At 45.8% G+C, this 5,695-nt stretch overlaps 1 non-coding gene across 1 annotated transcript; it reads left to right on the top strand.

Annotated features, from left to right (window-relative positions):
- The first annotated feature begins 4,724 nt into the window (after positions 1-4,724).
- TRNAT-AGU (transfer RNA threonine (anticodon AGU)) lies at positions 4,725-4,798 on the top strand. Its single transcript has one exon. It is a non-coding gene; the product is annotated as a tRNA-Thr (tRNA).
- The last annotated feature ends 897 nt before the right edge of the window (positions 4,799-5,695 follow it).

Genomic DNA, 5,695 nt, shown 5'->3' with positions numbered 1-5,695 from the left:
TTGTAAATGATATATGAGTTTGATTTCCGCGCCTAATAAAGCACTCCCATGTTGTCTCCAATAGAAGGCTTCATTTGCTCTTACAGGCAATGGGAAAGCACTACGTTATATCAAAGGAAAGACAATGCGACAGATACACAAGATAGTAGAGGGAGAAGCACCCCTACCACTTCACGCCTGTAGCACAATTTGGCTGCATTTTAAGCGTCCACTATTCATAGGATTGTTTCGATTATACCAGGAAGCGTTCCAGGCGCTCATTTCTATTTGATCTGCGATAATGACACATCATTTAACGTCAACGGAGTCAAGCGCTTCGCTAGCCTAGACCATATGCTCTGGGGTTGCCCCTCGGTGCGAGGCACGGAGCAAATCCATGAGGACCAGTGGCTCTCCGCTATCAAGAACCCCGATGCCGGGGCGCCACTGTGAGCTGTCCAGGGGGCCCACGATGCGGTGGTCGGGCGTGGCCTGACTGTCCCAACGTGGCAGCGGCCCGCAGCGCGCTCAGTCGCGTACCTAGGGACTTTCATTACCGTTCTGCCTCCTTCCATCCGTTGGAAACAAGGTCTCTGCTTAAAATTTCAGATCAACTTGGAGCCCAAAGAATATGTGTATCTGGCTGCCTCTTTCTGATCATGTTCGTCAAAATACAGCAATTTGGTGCCTACTAGTGCAAGTAAGGCAGAAGGGCGTCAAAATCATGCTCGGAGCAAAAATTATGAAACTATTTGTGTAAAGCTAAATATTAGGGGATTTTACGAGCCCAAACACCTTTGTGATTACGAGGCACGCTATAGGGGAAGACTCCGGAAATTTCGACCACCTGGGGTTCTTTATTGTGCACCTGAATCTAAGTACACGGGTGTTTTTCGAAATTGGACCCCATCAAAATGCGGCCGCCGTGGCCGGGATTCGGTCCCGCGACTTTGTGCTCAGCAGCCTAACACCATAGCCATTGAGCAACCACAGCGGGTATTTGCGTAAAGCTATGGACGAAGCTGTAATATATTTTTGCGCATAAATTGCGCAATAAGGCTCAAACTATACGCATATGTGTTTCTTCTGAGAGCGCGTGAATAAAAGTGGCGTCGGAAGTTTGACTTTTCAAAACATATATATTTGGTTATCTTGGAGCTAGAAAAACGTAAAATGGGGGTGGATTCTGATGGTGGCGAAGTGGAAACAACAAGACCACATGGCCCACTAATGCGTCCAAGAAGACCTTGTTTTTCATCAATCTCGCCCAGTGTTGACTTAGATTTATTTGCTCCTTTTTATTTTGGTAAGTTTTTAATAACACCTTACATGCATTTAGGAAGGCATTGGGTAAGGGGGAACTACAATTACCTAAACCTAAAAGAAGTGTTATTCAAAAACATACAAAAAAGGATCGATCAAGGAATATCATTGTTCACCCAATGTAATCACACCGAACACCTCTCTAAGGTAGTCAATACAAAAACTAGATATAAATTTAAACTAATATCGGAAAGAAGTACATGAGGGCACGTACTTGTAGATATAACACAAACATACTTGCGCTAAGGCGAAGGCATAGAAAACCGAACATATCTATATCCACTGAAGATAAGAGCAATGGGATAGCACCAAAATTAAGGAAGACAGATAGAAAGAAAGCAAGACAGGTAACAATTATCAGTCAGTAGGCAATTTGACTGACTAAGTATCTGGGTAATTGATGAACAGGTTGAGATCGTACATTTTTCATATAACTGCTTGCTGTTTAACTGAATTACACGTCTGGTTGATCAAGTTTTGCTGAATACTAAAGTTCTCAGCATACATATGATGCCAAGTTGGGAAAATGGGAGGTAAAGCAAAAAAGATTTTTATGAGTAACTAGAAATAGAACCATTTCAGTTTTCCTCTAGAGCCTTTCCTTAAAACTACCTAACAGAGGTTACCGAGTGCATATACGTATAAGAAAAGGAATTTTGACAAAATGTAATGCTGAAAACGCAAACTTTCGAAAGTGAAATTTTGTGCCGGAAATCAGAATTTTGGTCCGGACAGCAGAAGGGGCATAAGGTGCCCACGATAACACGATAAATGACGCATTACAAGGTGACATTGGTTGCTTTTCTTTTCTTTCTTTTTTGAAATCAAGGAAGCGCAATGTCGGAGTACTTTCGATGAATGATAAATTCACACGGATGAAAAGAAATGGCTGGATAAAGTGCGAAAGTACCTCTACCTCGAAAGCGTGGACAGAGAATGGAGGATGTCAAGAAAGTTAACAACCAAGCACAGGGCAGTTGAAAGTGTGAATAGGCCACCAGAAAACATTAGAATATGTGAGAGAAACAGAGACGGTAAATTGGATGCAAGCCAAGAAGACCAGCTCGCTGCTGCTACCGCGTTTTCTCACACCAGCGTCTTGACAGCGAGTGTGCGTGCTCATCAAGTGTGTTGTGTTCCTGTATGCTTGTGTGCGGTTACACCATGCTTGTAAATTCCGTTAGTATGCGAATGTTTCCAACTTTATACGGCCGATAAAAGTACTATCTTTACTTCCTATAGATGTCTACTAATACGCTATGGCAGTCGATGAAGCGCGTTTTGGGCAAAACCATGACTTTTTATTTTAGATTGCGGTTCAACTCTTCTAGCAGCGCTGTTTACGGTGATGGGTCATGCGGACAGGAACTGTTTGTGTTGACTGTATGGTGTGCGTTATGTAAATAGCTGCTACCCGAGGGATTACACAAGATTGACTTACCAACCGTAAGTCGATCACATACTTATCACATACTAAGCAAACGAAAGCTTCCGGGTTGTTTCAGTCAAAGCATCTGTCTAAAAACAGTTCCTTATTTGAGGACTTGCGAAATGGTTAGGCCGATTTAAAGAATTACGCTGCTATAATCGTTTCACGTAGGCTGCTTCAGACAACCACTAACGCATTACAGTTGCAGGCGTTGTGCGCATGATTGAGGAAAACTCTTGCTTGGGCTAGATGGTTCGTGCTTCAATGTGTAAAGAGCAAGGTGCAAATATCAGGACTGAAGAAGAACGCAAGTGACAGGACAGGCGCAACTCGATCGACACTGGCAAGCTGAGAGGGCGATAAAATTGACGCACAAAATTGAGACCCGTGTTTCAACGAAGCTTTCGCACCGATCCTTGCATTTTGTGCGTCAACTTTTTCACCGTGTCAACTTGCCAGTCTCGAGTGGTGCCGGTCCTGTTGTTTGAATTCTTCTATCCTGATCTTTGCATCCTGCTGTTGACACATTCACGCGTATGACTAGTGAAAACCTGAAAACTTAGTCGGGTAAGCGAATACAACAGTAGCCTGTCTGCGCCTTGAGAGCTGAGTAAAGTGTTCGGTTTGAGGAAGCATAGTGGTTCAAACAAGGCGAAAAAGAAAACACACACAAACAACGCACTGTCATATGTAAGAGGCACGGTGCACAGAAATAAAAAGAAGAGGACGATGTGCGCCGACTGGAAAGAATAGCACGAGCCCTCGAGCCGTGTGAACGAGGTGCGATCGGAGGAGAAGTGGCGCCAAGCTGGGATTGTCGACGTGGCTCTGGGCCAAGAAGTTTGGAGCGCCAGCTTCGTACTGGTGACGGGAGCCATGGAGATTCGGACAGGCCCGTGACGCTGGCGACCCAGGGTGTGGCCGTCAACCCCGGTGACGTTCGAGCGAGGCTCTCTGTACCTGCAGCAGCGCTCCACGGCAGAGCCGGGCACGCCAGGAATTGAATCTCTCTTCTTCGGCAGACCAGCATGGACGACTGTCCCCGGGGCTTCTCGACGGCATTCGGAGTAGTAGCGGCGGAGTCCTGTGTTAGGCCCAGCCAGGTAGGCCTGAGTGTACGTCACCGACATAGCTCGGGACACCGGCATCCGAGACGGAGGAGCTGGCTGGCCGATACCAAAGATACAAAACTTGCGGAGTCGGCGGGAGGACTGACAGTGACCAAGAGCCGACGCCCATCGGACTTGGAGTGACGTGCGACAACGGGAAGTTGTAAGAGCGTTCCTTTTTGCAAACGTGTATCCATAGGCCAGGGTTGCCGGACTTTCGCGAGAAACGGGCTAAGGTCGCACATAGGTGAAGATAAAGACATTGTTTTGGCTAAGCATGTGTGGATGTTTATTTTTGTCAGTTGAGTTTTGAGTTCCATTTTGAGTGTGTTTTATTTTGGGTTTCTCATGAGTAAAGTCTGTTTGCTGTGCGCGCCTGCGTCTCCCGACTCCATGTCTCTCATCATCCACATGGTGCCGAGATCAGTGTGATACACACACGCACCCACACACACACACATATATATGTTTATATATATATATATATATATATGAGCTTGACGAGGTCGCCTAACACTGACGAGACCTTTAAATAGGGGTCGTCGATAACGACTCCATTTTTCAGCGAAATTACATTTATTGACAGACGGACGAAAAGAAGCAAGATACCAGGCAAATAGAATTTTGAAGCATTTAACGCCTGTCGGATAAAAAAAAAACATTATCTGGATTCCCGGTGTGGATCGATCGATGCCGGCCTCCTTGAAGAAAAGGTGCCGGTGTTATGCTCCGCATTGCATGACAATATATATGCACCAAACGGGTTTTCCGAGCGCTCCACATTGCTACGTGACGCGCATACTAGGCTAGTGGAGGGATTATGCCAATAGGAACTTACACAAATTATGCCAGTCACTGAAACAGGGGCATCGCAGCGAATCGTTGGCGCCGTGGCTTAGTTGGTTAAAGCGCCTGTCTAGTAAACAGGAGATCGTGAGTTCGAATCTCACCGGTTCCTTGCTGTGCCTACCTTGTATATTTTGTCGTAGCATTTGCTTTCTGCACAGCATTGTACTTGCACCTGCATTCTTATAGGCCGCAAGGTCAATTCGCTTTATTTTTTTGCAATGTGAGTGTCACCGTGAATAACAATGACGTTTTTCACACCGAAAAGAAAACCACTGTTTTGAAAGAAACATGGAAACAAAGCTGCAGCTTCCCGAAATTCCGCTTCCCGAAGGCATGGTCTGTCTGGCGTTGAAAGCATATCAGTTTATTTCCGCGCCTAATGAAGCGCTTCCATGTTTTCTCCCATAGAAGGCTACTTTAGCTTTTACAGACTTTTGGAAATCACTAGGTTTTATGAAGGGAAAGACAATGAGAAAGATGCATAAGAAAGCACCGGAAGCAGCACCGCTATTCCGTCGTGTTTGTAGGACAAGTGCATTTTAAACGCCCCCTCTTCGTAGGATTGTTTCGATTAAGCCAGGAAGTGTTCTAGGCGCACGTTTCTATTTTATCAGCGATAATGAAAGATATATTTAGATATTTCTTGGAGGCAATGGCTTCGCTAGCCTACACCATATACTCTGGCCTTGCACCTCGTTGCGAAGCACGGAACAAATCAATGAGGACAAGTGGCTCTTCGCTATCAAGAGCCCCGATGACGGGGTGCCATTGTGAGCTATCCAGGGGGCGCACGATGCTGTGGTCGGGCATGGCCTGACAGTGCCAACGTGGCAGCGGCCCGCAGTGCGCTGTGTCGCGTACCTCAGGACTTTCATGAAGTTTTGCGTCCATCCATCTATTGGAGACAACGTCCTTTCTTAATATTTCAGATCATCTTGGCGTCTATAGCATCTGGATATCTGGCTGCCAATTGCTGATCATGCTTGTCAAAATACAGCAATTTGAT

This window comes from Dermacentor albipictus, chromosome 5 (assembly GCF_038994185.2).
Source record: "Dermacentor albipictus isolate Rhodes 1998 colony chromosome 5, USDA_Dalb.pri_finalv2, whole genome shotgun sequence".
Taxonomy (NCBI): Eukaryota; Metazoa; Arthropoda; class Arachnida; order Ixodida; family Ixodidae; genus Dermacentor; species Dermacentor albipictus.
The sequence above is the reverse complement of the archived record's forward strand: the minus strand, read 5'-3'. Positions and strand labels throughout refer to the sequence as shown.